General features: G+C 36.8%; 1 long non-coding RNA gene across 2 annotated transcripts in view; it reads right to left on the bottom strand.

The window, feature by feature from the left end:
* Nucleotides 1–1503: 1503 nt before the first annotated feature.
* LOC127018705 (uncharacterized) overlaps nt 1504–16692 on the bottom strand; it is a 271118-nt gene continuing 255929 nt past the window's right edge. The window contains exons 4-5 of one of the 2 annotated variants that reach the window (XR_007766811.1): nt 7276–7326; nt 1504–1699 (exon numbers count right to left, since the gene is read on the bottom strand). This is a non-coding gene — a long non-coding RNA (uncharacterized LOC127018705). Of the gene's footprint in view, nt 1700–6609; nt 6748–7275; nt 7327–16692 lie in introns of those variants that run through there. The other variant, XR_007766810.1, reaches the window with a different exon arrangement.

A 16692-nucleotide genomic window follows, 5' to 3' on the forward strand; every position in this document is an offset into this window, starting at 1 on the left:
ATACTCCCCTTCTTTCTGTGAAATCCTGAGATGATTCATGAAATAATTTCCGTTTCATCTGGAATATTTTCCCTTCTGCAGTACCTGTGGAATTAACACAGTTGTCTGTCTGTTTCAGAAATCATTAGCTTTCAAGTGCAAACCATCTCTTAAGATGCTTTTATTACTTCTGAAAGTCCTACTTCCTAATAGACAGAATGTAATTGAGCCCAGATGCTATTTGCAATGAATAGACGATCCAAACTTCCAAACAATTGCACAGCATTGAGTTACTCTGAGTGCACAAATAAGCTTGTTATTGTTTCTAATTTTTATCCATTAGGCTTGAAAATTGCAGCCATATGAAAACGTCACGCAATCCTATGGCTCATAGGCCCAGTTCAGACTCCATTTTGCCTGAATTAGAAAAGCAAAGAAAGCACTATATGTCATAGAACTACAAAGGCTTTATGATCTTGATCTTACTTGCTTTGAAAAACCTCCCGCAGACTTCAATGGGATTTGGAATAGACCTTCTGTGAGTTATAGAAACAAGATCCACTTTTTGTATACTTCACTTGAGTTCTCTAAACAGGAACTAATTAATATTTTGACATTTTAGAGTAGTAGTTGGTATTTAATGGAAATATTTCCAGAGATCATTGCACTTGATACTGATCAATACAATTACTGACATCAGAAATATGTCATTTCCATAATACTATGGATTAGTGTGCTCAGAGCGCTACACAAGTCATATCAGCAGTACTAAAGAGCAAAGAAAAAACCAAACAACTTACGAAAATTCTGTAAGTAGCAAAAAAATTTCAAAAGGCTGACCTTTTATGAACATCCAATAACTTAGGTATTTGTTCTAAGTTTATCTGAAACAACAAGAAATGAAATTTGAAAGGAGGTAAGACTGAGGGCAGGCTCCTTCTTGGCATTTCAGAATTCACATTTTCTCTCTTGTCCGGAGGGGGGGTGCTCACTATTTAATTTGCGTCCCATCAGAATAGAAATTTCCTGCGTTTTTCAATTATGTAGGAACCTCAAAGGAACTTACAGTTTAGGTCTCCAACTCTGAAGTTTTGAGCATTCTTATAGAAATTACTTGTTGAAAATGTGTATTTCATTGAAGTCAAACGGATTTGTGCACATACGTAATACAAAGGTTTCACAGGTGAAGCATTCCTGGAACGGCCATTGGTGGGATATAGATGTGCTAGACTAACAAAAATACCTCACAGCTGCTCAGTTTCTGATACCCACACATCTTGGATTTTGTTGCAAGTCTTTAAAATAAATAATATTAAAGCACTTAATTCATTAATTAATTCCTTTCTTCTAGACACACTGCAGTGAGAAAATAAATAGAAAAACAGGACCTGCTAAATGGCTAATACTTGCTAAAATTATTATTACTAATTACTTTTCGTAGGTTTGTCATATTTTTTTCATCTTAACTTGGATGTGTCAGAAGAATTTCATATGAACTATGAATACACATCCTAGGGGGTTACAAATTGCATTGAACTGACCATTTGAATCTGCAAATAAAAAGCAACGGCACAAAACCAAAGGATATTCAGTGGTTTTTTTCAAGCCTCAGGTTTCATCCTCAGCGAATTGGGGATACAAGTCCCAACATTCAGCTTCTGTTGCTGTCACTTGCCCACAGAACCACACTCAGGCTACGGTGGGACCTTGTATGTGCCTCCTATATGAAAAATCACATATGAAAAAAAAGAAAAAAGAAGTTACATGGTAGTTAGTATGCAAGACAATGCCTGTCTATTCAGAACAAGAGTTTTTAGCTGTTTTCTCCCTTTGATATTTCTTCTGAAAAGGAAAAGAAGAAACAAGTAATTGGCAAGGCTGTCTACAAATCACTGTAGAGAAGTATTGCAACATTTGGAATACACACCCTTTGGAGTTTTAAAGTCTTTTGCATAGTTTACATACATGCAAGTATCTTTTTTAAACATAATCTTGGATGAAAAACTACACAGTAAACTTCTGAAACTACCACTTTTATCACATTTTTGTCTTTTTTTAAAAAAAAGATTGAAAGAAAATTAATGCACAACAAAACTACTTCTACAGTACTTTATCAGGTAAGAAATCTAACCATGTTGTTCAGCACCTTCATTTATTTATTAACTTTGCTCTGCTTCTGTCTCCTCCCAAACTTGATGCCTGCTCTTAAATTCTACTTAAGATAATTTTTGCAACTTTTGCCCTTATCCTTTTTCACGTGACAATGTGTCAATCGTTTGATAGTATTGGAATGTCCCCTAGCTATCAGTCAAAAGTCTTGTTCCTCAGGAGACTCTCATCACATCACTGGAAAGTAATCTGTCCGGTCAGTCAAATATTTTCTCAGGGATTTTTTCAGTGAATTGTATCAGAACCGTGTATGCAAAACTGCCTGTTAAGGTAGGCGGTTATTTACATTTGGGGAAAAAAAAGATTAACTGCAGTACTTACTGCTGTAGTATTGTGCAGTAACTTTTTAACAAGGCACATTAAAAAACCTACTTTAGATTTGGGGTTTATAATGCAAAAGCTTAATATTTAGATACGGTGGTGAACACATTCCCGAATGGGGATTTATTTCACTCCAAGTTCATCTCCAAACATCATACTTGGATTTCCAACCTTGGGTAAATCTATTAGGTCTGACTTCATCCCAGCTAAGTCTAAGCACAGCTGATATTTCAGAATTCAGGAGCATTGGTTCCTCCCTAGTCAATGTACTGGGGCAATGTCCAGAAGGTAAGAGAGGTGCTGAGAGGGTTCAGTCATCTCTGGAAGTACCTATTATTCTTTACAAATACTCAGAAGTTAACCAGGGTGAGTATGGCCTTCTGACAGACAATCACATGTATTTCAGCACCAGCATTAAAGGTATGTTCCTTCTATCATTTCCAAATGTTCCTAGGTAAAGTGCCAATGTTTTATTGCCATGAAATGTATATACTGTCACATTTTTCAGAAGCATAGGGATGCTGTTCAGTGGGCCACAGGCACTTACGGTCAGATTTTTAAAGGCACAGATACGTGTTTGAGTTTTAAGACTTCCTTAGGCTCTTATGCAGCAGAAGTTAAGCGCTCAGGCACCTCTTTGCATCTGTAAACAAAATCAGAAGTGCTGCAGAGGGCTTAAAGCAGAATGATTAACAGCAACACTGTAAGCACTGAATAACTTAAGATTTGCACCCACACAGCAAGAACAGCTCAAAGAAATGAAAATGCAAAAGTGTAATAGAACGGGCCCTGGCTCCTAATGTGTGTTTCTGTCACAGGAGAGTGAACATCTAATCAGTTATTTAAATTAAAATGTCTAAGCATCAAAAATAACTACATGCCTTAAGCAAGGGCATTTAGCCAGAAAATGCTAAAATACACATCAAAGAACATTTCTAGCTGAAGGGTATGAACTGAAGGGTCTAAAGGTGAAAAAAAAGCTCTGAGCATTTTACCCTTAAAAGCTGAAACACACAGAGGAGTTGATACGTACCAGATGTTAAAGCGGTATAAGGTAGGCTCTTGCCTATAGCAGAGGAATGATGGATACAGGTACAAGAGCTTCTGCTATTTTGTGACTAGGCTAGAGGCAGGAAGCAATACGTGGATGAAGCAGGAAGCATTTGTAAATGCAGTAATGACTCACTGAATAGGTCCTGTCTTCATTCTTGTAAAACTGACACACCAAAAGCAAAAATATTGTGCTATTAAGCAAAATTATTATGAGAAACAAAATCAGTAGGAAATTTTTATCTTAGGCTCTAACAAAGTACTAGCATTCAAGAATTCCTGGATGTATATTCAGCTCTTCTAAAGAAGAATTGAGGGCATAGTATGAAGGTCAGGAGTTATATGCAGAATGAGGTCTAGCTAAAACACCTGAAATCAGAATTATTTATTACCTCAGAGAAAAAGAAATTGATTGAGGTAAATGGGCCAGAAAAAGACAACTTTGTTTTACCTGTGCAATTTTAAGGCTACAAGCATACTAGCAAGCTCAGTTAGAGAAGAACTGAAGAAAATGTAGTGCTGTAAGGAAAGTACTGTATTATCACAAGGCTGCCGCATAGAATATTGTTAGCATCTGGGATTTTTCATACAGCCATGGAAAACATGCCTATCCAGCCTGTTGAAGTGAAGACTGACAATACTCTCATCTCAACCAAAAGTGATGCTGAGTATCTGCCATCATTAGAGAAGGTACTGCAAAAACTGAAGGCAGCTAAGACTCAGTGTCAAAAAAAGCAGATGCTGCTTTGAGACTAAAGCATAGACTTAGGCTACAGGACCAAAGAAAAGATAAAAATTGTTTCTATGAAAGACAAGCTCATGACATCTGAATGAATCTCAGTCGTGTAGAACACAATTTGGCATATACAAATCTGGGCAAAGAATGAATCTTGTCTTGGTCATCCTATACAGCTGGGACAGTTTTGTAGCATAATATGAAAAATAGCAAAAAATAGTTGGGTATGTTTTCATCTCTCTAGCTAGTGCTTTTCCCAGCTGCAGCAAAACTAAAACCAAAACAAAATCATTTTTAGGCTTGTGTGAAATCCCTTTTACCAGCTTGACATGTCATATATGACTGGTAAGATTCAGCTGTGAAGTCAGCCAAAGCAGCTGGCTGTGCATAGTACTCGGCTTTTGTCTGAAACTCAAACGATTAAGTCATAGTAAGAGTGGGCAGCACTGTGCCAGTACAGATTCACTCTCTTCCCCTAAACCAGTCTAGTTCTGAGGGACTGAGAGAGTAAAAAGGTAAGAGAGAGCAACTCCTCCCATCTGAGATTAAAAAAAGACGTCCTTGTAGCTTTAAAAAATGTCTTTTCGTTCATAAACTAGGAATAAGAAAGTGGACGACACAGAGTCAGCCAGTTGCCTGAAGAGATAAGGGATAGAGCTACATTCTTCCCTGTCTTGTTTCCTGTCTATTCTGTGGAACTTTCCCCTTCATCCTCTTTGTTGTATGATTAATATAAAGCTGCATGTTTCCTGCAGTAACTAAGTAGATTAATTTCTTGTGAACAGAACAGCTGCTTTAAAAAGGCCCTGTATCACTTCTGAAAACAGGAGTTAGGCACCTAAGTAACTTACCAATCTCTGTTGAAAATTTCACCCTTAGCATACCACATGCTTCTCTTCTCCATCTGCAGACTGGAGATAAGAGCTTTTGAATGTGGCTGCTTCTATCATCTTGGGAATAAGAGAGTTAGAGGAAAAAAGACACAGTAACAGTGAGCACTCAAGCTGGTACAATGGCAGTGCTGCACTGATAGCATCCTTTTTCGTATACTATGGAAAAATGTTACTACTCATCTTATCAATTCAAGTACACTGATTCTCACCAACATAGTGTTTGACCTCCTGTGGCTTGTTTGATGCAGACCTTATGAAAATCTATATATAAAATCATACAAAATAACTAGGGTACATTCCTGCTCCTATCAGACTTCCTGTACACCATAACGAAAATAGAATGCATATCTTTATGAGAATTTACTTAATGGAGTAACAGGCATCTATATATTCTACAGGATCACTTATAAGACAGTCTGAACAAGAGCTGATCTCCAAGTTCAGTTCCCTGCTAAGCAGAGCTGATGTTGACTGCTACGTTTACCTTTCAGAATGCCTCTATCCAAGCAAAGGAAAACAAAAGCAGCAGGCAAAAAGATAGCTAAGGTCTTACGCTGAACCTGAAAGTAAAGTGTTTCTGTCAGGTGCTGAATGAAACCATTGAGTTAGCTCTAATTTAGGATAAACTACTGTAAAGATCTAACAACATTTAGAACTTATGAGCACTTTCTAATCAGTTGTGGTTATTTCAAGTCATGCTGAAAGATTTTTTTGGTCTGCTGCTATCAAAAAACAGTGAAGACTGAACCTCAGAAGGCTTGGAGGTTTCAGATTAAACCCCCACAATACCTGAATTGTGAGGCGAGTCTTCTGGTCTTATGTTGATGCACAAGTAAAACATTTAACTGAAATCTGAAAATATACTTTGGCAACTGTTGTATAAATTTCAAATTGTATTCATTAATCCTTTATTGTTAAAACCAAAATAATTTAAAATGTAATTTTCTTTTAAATTAAATTATGTCCATTTTTAATGTGCTTTGTGCAGCAACAGAAGATAAGATAACAATGCCATGATGTTTAATTCCTAAACATCCATGTTTAATTCCCTGGAACTACAGGATGAGAACCCCCACTGGAATAGCAAGGATTTGGCACCTATTTATTCCTCTCAATTTCACACCGCCTCAGGTAGAAGTTCTGTCCCTAAGTCATCTAGTTGTGAAAAAGACTTTCTACACTTCTTCACTGTGCCAATGGGGAAACCCCATGTTTATGACTGAGACCAGACTTTTTGAATACTCACCTAAAATATACACAATCAACAGATGTATTACTGCATCCTTTGTTCTGGCAGGAACCATGGCATCCCCTCAGATTTTGCCCCTTTGTCTTGCCTTGGAGGGGGCAACTCCATTGCTTACATAGCACTTTCCACATGAGCTTTTATAAGTATCATAAGGGCATCAGTTGCAACTAGCATCAAGTAACTGATACTTCTTAAAGTATTTGCACACTGTTTGGCCACATCATTTTGTCAATTATTCTGATGATGTCATGAAACACGAGCACTGCAGGGAAGCACTGCTGACCCCTACTAATCAATCAAATCCAGAAGCAGTAAGACTCTCAGCAGTTGGAGGGCACGATCACTCCAGCCTGGAAGAGAGTGGAGGCAAATGCATAACGATTTGCTGATGTGCATTTCTTAATGAGCAGAGCAAGCAGAAATGCAGGGAGCCACAAAAAACCCGCACAACACTTTGAAGCTGCAGGAGCAGAGCAGCAGACTCACTAATGGGAGTTAGTTTGTTCCCTGTTTCTAAGTAAGAAAGCAGAGATGGTAGTTAATATCTGGCAACTCTTTTAAGCTCAGACTTTCATGCTGAGCATACCACAAGTATTCATAGTCAGAGTTAATGCATTCTGGAATTTTAAAACTCAAGTGTTATGACTACCACTGATGCAAATCACACTTGAACTGCTAATCTAGGCAAAATACACACTTGCTGCGTTCCTTTCCCTATTGCTTAACATTTCGGACTGTGCTTTCTGTAGATTTTTTACACTCCCTGCAGTTCAGTGAAGAATCAGAATTTATGCTCCAGTGTCATTCCCTAGAGACAATCAGTCCATATCCATAGATTCATTAAATGACATAAATATGGATACAGGAGTAATACTCACCTGTGAATGAGAGGAAGCAATGTTGTTCGGAAAGGGTATTCAAATCTTGTGCTATGGGAGAATACAAATGGTTAATTAATCAATGCAATGCCATGTTGCATCTGTGAAGCCCCGCTGTATCCTTGTAGCAATGAAGTTTGCACAGCTGGCAAATTTTTAAAAAGTAATTATAAGAACCATTTTGAAAGTTTGGGAAACCCTGAACAGTATTAAAGACTAAATATTAATTATAACAAGTATCATTCAAACGTCTTATAGGACTCTGAGGTACTAATGAATTCTGTTAAGAGCAATAATCAGGTTTACAAATTAAACTACTGGATTATATATTAGGCAAGCTTCAGTTTGTTGGAGCTTTCTGTGTAATGAGGTTATTTTGCCTCTTGATACAATAAATCTAATTTTACATGTTTATTATGACATCTTATTAAACTGCTTTATAGGAGGAACATTAGAGACACATTTTGGAACTTCTCAATGTCCAAGCTAATTTAGAAAAGAACATCAAGTGCTCCTCTATGACATTATTATTTTTAATTCATTTGCTAGCAAAAAAATAAAAAAAGTAAAAAGTGGTATTTTCTGCTTCAGCTACAATAAGAATATGTACATATTCACGTTGAGCTTTAAAGCCTGAATTTTTTATTCTGAATAGTTTGGAGTTTTTTTTAATCTAAAATCCTGAAGTCTTTAATATTAGCAAGTCACAAAGTGGTCATGATCACAGATTTTCCTTTTGCTTGTGTGTCTGGCAATGCTACCCAGAGAGGCTGTTCCACTACTTTGGGGCACTTTGATTTAAACTGAAATGAAAACTATAAGTGAAAACAAGGAGTGAGTACAGTGGGATGAGGTGGTTTAGAAGAGGGAAGGAGAAAGGAAAAGCAAGTTTCTGTGTACACACCAGGCAGGGACAATCCATGTGTTTCTGTTGAACAAAACAAATGAAGGCTGAAAAGCGTAAAGATGTAGAGTTTTTTAAGCCAGTAGTAAACACACATAATCTGACATGTCAAACTTGCATTGCTTGAACTAAAACAAAACAACAGAAAAAACCCAACCACCAAACAAACAAAAAAAACCCAAACCCATTTTCCAATCAAAAAATGTAAAAACCTAATCTCAGTATACAAGCAACTGAACACACACAGAGATAGTCTTCCATCCTTAACTAGGTTTCTGTATTTCCATTGATTGGCTTAGCTTCCAGGCAGTATATGAAATATCTCATACAATTCTGTTCTGACTCCAAGAAAAATACTTTATTAGAGATGTATCAAACTACTAACAGAAATTTTGGCCTCATTTTCTAGTCATGATTTCTCATGATTTGTGTCGCAGATGATACAAACCTCTACGTCTTAAAGAATGATATAAAAAGTTCAACATTAAATAAACATTATAAAATAGTTAGCCTATTTAACTAACTCAGAGTAAGTTACATGTATCTTTAATGTAGGCGAGTTGATTAGTCACTTGAAGTATTTGTTCTTTTTTTAGTGTTCATCCCTCAGAAAAAAAAAAAAGTGCTCCATTTGCCATTTTCAATTTTTCCATAAGAAATCTTGCTGCATGCGTAAGGCAGTTTCCAGTAATTGTCACAACTGTGGCAGCAACTTTCAATTTTTACTTTTCATTAACTAACGCTTAATAGAAAGTAATAAATTTTTTTTAAGTTTAAAATTTATGACTAAACTGCAGCACTATGGATATGAAATGTTTGGTTTACAACTCAGAATACAAACACATTAAAATACAGATAGTGGCACGTGCCTAAAACCACATAATGCTGCACAAGCCCTGCTGCTTTTTGGTCAAGTGGGCTTCAGAGCCCACTTAAAAGCAAAAGGACTAAATGAAATATGACCAAAAGGTTAACTTGTGAAAAATGATACATATTCTAGTATAAATACAATCGTATATGCAACTTAATTTTATCTGAGCATCCAAACCAGAAAAAAAAGTGGATATGTTTTCTAGTGGCATGAATTTAGCAAAAATCCCCATGCAAAGCAAAACATCTCTACTGACATGCAGAATTCAAGCCTTTGGTTGATTTGTTCCCACTGGCTTTAACAGAAGGCAAATTTTCTTGTATCCCCTCATGGAATTTGACCTCACTTATAACATTGAATGCTGCTGAAAACAAAGCTTTCGGTGGCAATACTTAATATTAAAGCATAAATGATCATTGTTACTGTGCAACTATGTAAGATGGCTTATAGCCCAAGCAGCAAAATAACCGGTGCAGTAATAGAATACCCTCATTTTTCCATGTACTTCTACAAATATCTTTACATAACTGTTAGGCTACCTCTTATAAAAATAGCCTATAGATCAAAATGCTCCTAGATGCCCCTGATGCCAGTGACCTGTGGAGCAGCCAGCCAGACACAGCAGTCCCGGCTGCCAGCAACCTCCCAGTTCCCTTCCCTGGAGGAGAGGCAGCCCTACACATCCCAAGCACAGGGCGAGGTGCGGGAAGCCTGGCCAGACCTGCCGTCGTCAGAGTTTGAATGCTTCGGGATGTGCTTGGAGCTCATTCTTCTACAGCTCTGGGTCATTTCCTTCTAATTTTCATCCTATCCACCTCCCTTAAAACACAGTTGAACAACTGTGCTGCACACCATGAACATATGGAAGTGTCATTCTACCCCCCACTTTTCACAACCTTTCTGGTAGTGAAGAAATTGCTTGACATTAAGATCCATTTATATTTCAGCTCAGACTCATTAAAACAGAGGGTGATTGTGGAGAGCTGCTGGAAACAAAGGCTGATGCTTCCTCATTGGCATTTGTCCTGGCAAACTCTCTCTGCACTGAAGATAAACCACAGATACGTACCAGCCATCAGACCTAATCAGACCTACTTTAACTCCCCTCCCTTCCTAGGGAGGAGTCCTCCAGCATTCACAAGCTTGAAGACATGGATTTTCTATCCCACAAGTCTGTTACAAGCATTTTTGCATTTATAAAGCATTTTGCAAAACTAGTGCAAAACTATCACCTATAAAGTAAATATCTCATAGAAGCCTCAGTGAATCCAACCTCTTTCTTCATCCACAACTTCTCCGGTATTCCCCTCAAAATGAACTTTGAAGATTTCTAAGCATCTCTTCTTAGAGTCCCTAGCCTGCACTGGCAATACAATGGTGAGAAGATATTGTTCTAAAATACTCTCCTAAGTAGCAGAGAAAGAAATGGGTTTCAACTGACAATGAGAAAAGCTGCAGAGCTCCCTGTTTGTCATTTCTACTGTCAAATCCCTGAGGTTTTTTCCGTACAATTTGATTTATTCATTCTATTTCTTTGTGTCATGTTTCTACAAGCCTCATTACATGGCTATGGAAAAAATACTGCAGATGAATTTTTGTTATCTGAAAAATGAGAATGCTTCCCGTGCTAAATGGTTCAAGGTTTGTTAGGTAGTGAAGTCATTATGTAAAAAGAACTCTTCTACAGGCAACTCCAGCTTTTTGGCACCAGGCTCTGGAACTTCTACAGCTAACAAAGGATTCTACATAATGACATAGAGTCTGCACATTCTTTTGGTAAAATATGAATAAGCAAAAAAAGGACATGTATGGAAATTTTCCTTGAAAAGACAAACAAAATGGAAAAAGTGTATCTGAGGATTTTATACATTATTCTATTACATATATACATACCAGTTTCATTAGAACTTAAGTTCATACTGCAACAAGCTATTGCTGTTTTTTTTCTGCCTTCGCTTAGTGAGTACATATTTTATTAAAATGTTCTTTTTTACATACTGGGGATATGACCTTGGTTGTGTTTAATGACTAAGTTCTGGCAGGTTAAGAAAAGCCTTTTATTTCAAAACACCATATGAAATCTCCTTAGCTACAAGGAGAAAACGTTCTATACTCCTGTATGATAAAAATAACTCCACGTTTGTGTTTTGTGAAGCATTAGCAAAGCTGAAGTTAGTCAAAATCCTGTATTCAGTATTCCTCTCAACCTTTTTGAATCAGAGAGAATGAAAGAGAGAGATACCCAGAAGGGCAAACCAGTACATCAGAAATCTGTGCTAGAAATCTGTCACTAGGACTGCAGGCTTTGCTACAAACAGCACAGCAGTCAGCAGTGTGGGCAGCCAAAAGAGCAAGCAAGGTCGTTCAAGAAGCTGCCACCACAGACCTAAAAGCGGCTAGAAAAATATAGGAATTGTAGCAAGTACATTTAAATAACACAGAGGTCATGGTATACACCGTTACAAAGCACCAGGACTGCCACTCCATCATAGCTTGGTTTAGTCGCTACCGAAGGAGTTCAAGAGATTTGTGCATTTGCTTCTTCGCAGATGGAACAGAAGCTGCTCATTCATCTAATGTTAAAATGCTGAATTTTATTTTATATTAAGTTACACAGAGTCAGGAGGCCATGATCTTAGCCACCACAATAACAAAATAAAATAGTTATTTCTCGTGGCATCCTTATCTCGTTAATAAAAGCAGCACCTCCTTTGAGAGTGAGGCACATGAGAATATGTGCCAAACAAACGGATCCTCCGAAGAGAAATAGAAGAATGTGGGACATTGTGACAAAGTTCTTTCTTTGCAGTCCTGTACATATACTGTAGACAAGAGTAAAGGGCACGTGTATGAGTTATTTTTCTTCCATTGCATAAATCCAGCAGTACCAACAGAGCCGGGAACTCTCCCAGTCACAAGAGATGAATGGAAGCAATTCAGGAGATGTGCTTTCTGAAGAACTGTATATTCCCTGCTTTGCTGGGGGAACTTGATTTAAAATCACATGGAACTGCATCAGCAAAGACCTCTTGCTGCTTATTGATATTGTAGAGAAAATGAGGAAGAGAGAAAACTATCCCCTAGCCATGATTTTACCCAGGTTTGTTTGCAAAAGTTCAGTCTCAAAAGCCATGTGACAAAGCATCACAATTCAGACCTTTCCAGTATAGCAGAGAAAAAGCTGTAGAGCTTTTTAAGTGACATATGGTCAGATGAGTCCTAAATTGGGACTTAGCATTACCTTTATGTAGCTACAGCAAGGTGAAGCCTATTAATGCTTTATGTCCACTATGTCTGATTTTACTTTTAGATGATATGTAAAAAGTTGCAGTGAAGTTGGGCAAACACAATCCCATTGGCACTTTCAAAAACAGAGGCATAGTGTTGAATGCTACTTTCGTCTTAGGAGAGGAAGGACTCCAGAGATGTTTGAAATTACCTGTTTAATTCAATAGTCAGGCTGAGCTAACCCAAGGGATGCAGTGGCTCTCTATGGATTCAGTGGCTTACCTGTACCAATAGGATTACACATTTGAGACCAGACCTGTAATAAACTTTTTAAAAATTTGGGTTTATTGGATAAAAAAGCTGACATGAAAGCTATATATAATTGATCTCACTGAGGAAATAGTTAGTTGTGTTCATTGCTCCCTTTTGGTATAGAATCTTAAATTGTCTTCCTTACTTTTAAATGATTTTCCTGGAATTCGTTGAGATTCCAGGTCCTTATCTGCCTACATAGACACAGACTAATTGAACAGAACAGTGGTCGTGGGACCACATTAACTAAATGAGAAGATACAAGGCCCATCTAAACTTCAAGTTGGTAAATGAGAGATGCATCTGATTTTGAGATGAACACTATTTTTTTTCTGAACAGATGGTAACTCCTCATTCTTTAAAATAATTTATCTTTTTTCTTTTTAATGTTCAGATAACTCTGGAGTTGTTACCAATGGAGAGAGACTCTGGTTTTCACCTCTCTGCAATGTTTAGCGGTCCTGTTACGCCTACAAACCATCAACCCATGACTGTGTTAATAGCACATTTATGGCATTATCCTGATGCACTTGGTTGCTCTCACTTTCAACTCCTCATATGCAGGAGATTCCTGTCCACCAGATTTCAGGTACGGAGTGTGTTACGCTTTTTGAGCTCTACTTCTCCCTGGTAAACTCCGTATAGAGATTTCAAACAATCTGACCAGACCAAGGAGAAAGCAAGACAACTACAGGAAGCTTCGTTCTTTAGCACAGGGCCAATGTGTAGCAGGGATTCCTTGTCAGACAACGGACAGCTGTCAAGCTAAAATGAAAAATCAACTGAAAACAAGAAAAGTTGGTTTAAAAATTAATAGTCAGAAAATACATTTCACCAAATTGAGACAGGCAGCAAATGTTCTCACTACATTACTTTCTTTCCCCCTATTTTTATTTTGAAGTAGTTGTGCTACTATAACTTCTTAAGGGGAAGACTACTGTACCCTTACTCAGCCCCTACTTCAAAGAGGATTACTTAACAGTAAAAGGTACCATATCTTCTTATGAAAGGTGCTACACTGTCACCCAAAGGAAACGAAGTTGGAACTACAGACAAATGTAATGCATAGCAGTACATTTTAGCTCAGGTTCTTGTCTGACTCCAGTGGAGCGTCACTCATTTACAACTACTAAGCATCTAGGTTAAATTTTCAATGTTACTGAAATTATTATAGCTCTTAAGGACAAAAACTTTATTTTTAATGCTGTAAAAAAACAACAGTCTGCTTGAATACTACTTTTTAAATTAAAAAGTCAATTTTTTTTTAATCATTCAAAAACAAAGACAGAGTATCTAAGAATTAGGCTTTAGACATAAATTGTGAAGAAATGGAGTAAAAAAATTGCAACAGCTTGGCAAATATCCTAGTTATCATAGACCAAAGTAAATTATATTGTACATAAAATTTTGGAAAGAAAAAAAAAAAAAAGGAACGTCGTGAGGAAGACGGGAAGGTTAGAAAAATAGACAAACGCTACAAGAAAAACTAATGTGTTAAAAATTAATAGCTTTTAATACTGAGACTCATAACCGTAGCCTTTTCAGGGCAATCAGTCTTCATGACCACTAATAATCAAGTACTAATTGTCTAGATTTCTTCTTAATGAAACAGGTGTACAATAGTTTAGTCAGCTATTACCTGAAACATTTGCTTGTTTTTCTTTCTCAATTGTTGACAGAGTTACTGAGATGACAGCTGCTGATAAACAAGTCTCTGTAAATTTGAATTAATCAAAATTTCACATAGATAGGTAACTGAAAGCTACCATACTACAAGGCTGATTAAAAGAATTTCCAAAACAGAAAAACAGGTTATTTTAGTTTGTATAATTTCAGTGAATAAATGTAATTATGCAGCATTTATTTTTTACTTTAATATTGTATTCTGGTAATAATGTCATATTTTCTCTATTTATCAAACATGCATACTTCCTTCAATTAATTTTTCTGTTTTAATTTACTGATATTAAATTACCTATGTATACTTCAATTAATTTACCTATTTTTACTTTGCTGTTTGCTGATATTAATTCAGTTCATGAGGTACATTTCAGAAAGTCTTTGTTGAAAATGTGACATCATGGTTTTAGTCTAGAGATGCAAAAAAATCGAAGAGGAAGAAACTGAGTTGGAAGGGAAAGGGGTTTTTCTCCCTCTTTATTCCCCTAAACTCAGAACCTGAAAAAAAATAGAATTAAAATACCTTTTATTCATAGCATTTTCTTTAAAAAATAACAAAATAATTCTATGTCATCCTTAAGAGATTCTTTTTGCTTTGCACTTCATATATACCTCAAAATGCTTTTCATCTGACAAATATTTCAGATTGAGTTGCTTTAGTTAGTGAATTGTGATCTTGCAGTTTGCAATACCTGATTCAAACACTCACAAACGTCTGTCTGCAAAGGAGAAACAATCACTGGAATTACAGGATCAGGGATTAAAATTTTATATAGTTCAGATACATTTTCAGATAGTGGCATGGCAAATGGTTTAGCAATTCTGGAGCTGCAGTTTCTTTGGCAGAGTACCTAAAAGGTCATGCTATTTTTATTAGCCTTAGCAGCTGAGCTTAAACGGGGGATACCTTCTTGAATGGCACTATTAAACCAGGATACAATTTGAAGACTACTGCGTCTTATTTTTTAGCTGAAAATATCTTAGTGTATAGTTCACTATTTGAGAAGAATATTTGAAAACTTTTTCCTTTTTGTGCCTCTGAAAAAGTGATCTCCCTTACTTCCTTACGCTTCCCACTCCTTTACGCTAATGATTGAAAAGCCAAATATTCTACTAAAGACAATTAATTTGGGCCTTTAGCATTTAATGCAATTATTTTTTCTTGAGATGCATTATAAAACTGTAAAAAAGATTTTATTGCACCCATTTCATTACACCCAGGACAAATTTTGAAGGCTAATTTTGACACTAAACCAGAACTAAATGTATGCCAACCAGCAGAAATAACACATTAGTTTGATATGAAAGCTTTGTTCGGGTATTACTTCTCCATATTAGCAGATGTGTTCACTGATATGATCTAGAAGATGCTAATACGATCGTACATTTCATTGCTTACTAGAAATATGATTAAGCCTAATAACAAAGTCGTAATGGGATATAGTGCAAGATGCCTCTCTAGGGCTCCTTGAAATTTTCCCCAGTGAAGATAGCCGTAGTATCAACTGACTGTGTATGATAGGTAGGCCAGCGTCAAAAGGATGGTGGTTGATGGGTAGAAGTGCAGCTGTCATCGACCTACCAATCCCAATGGAATGGGTTGTACAACTACACAAAATCATGATCTGCTGCTTCAAGGAGCCCAAAAGTATCATCCAAAAGAGATACCAACAAAAGTGCTGCGTAAAATGATCTCGAAGTTTTTCCATTAATTCGCTGTTCAGAAAGTATCAGATTGATACCCCTTTAAGGTTGAATGTCTTCACTTGTCCTTATATGTTAATTTTTAAATAATGGATTTAACCACAATGAGTATCACCTTCAGAAGCAAGGAGGTTCAGAAGCACAGGAAGGTCAAGTCCAGTGATAAGAGATTACTGGGTGGTATGATAAGGCTGTCTGAGGGTCTCTGCTTAGCCTTAGAGCAAAGCGACATTACTCCAGAATATGTCAGAAAATGAGCAAAGAATATAAGATCAACATATGCATGTTATCAGAGAGGACTAAGTGTTAAATCCAGGAAGACTCATGATGGAGAGCTGAGTTCTTCTCTTGACAAAAGCTCTTGTGCAGATTTTGCTCCACACTACAAAAAAGGGCGAAGGTAACAGTAATTTCTTTGATTTAGCACAATAACATGCCCATTTCTTCATCTTAGAAATGGATTCTCTTTTTCCATGGAGTCACCAGCAGAGTCATTATCTCCCTTCAGCAGAAATAAAAACATATAGCAAGTAAGTGTACACAAAGTAGCAGTACAGCAGTCGCAGACTAAAGTGGAAGAAAATAAAAATGATGCTTTTAGAGCTTAGATAATTTAAGAGACACACAGTATGAAGAATAGGCTTCAAAAGAGATTTGCTTTTAAAAACAACCAACATCTGTGTGTTAGAGAACCAGGTCTGGAGAATTTCAGTCTCTT

This window comes from Gymnogyps californianus, chromosome 7 (genome assembly GCF_018139145.2).
Source record: "Gymnogyps californianus isolate 813 chromosome 7, ASM1813914v2, whole genome shotgun sequence".
NCBI classification, from domain to species: Eukaryota; Metazoa; Chordata; class Aves; order Accipitriformes; family Cathartidae; genus Gymnogyps; species Gymnogyps californianus.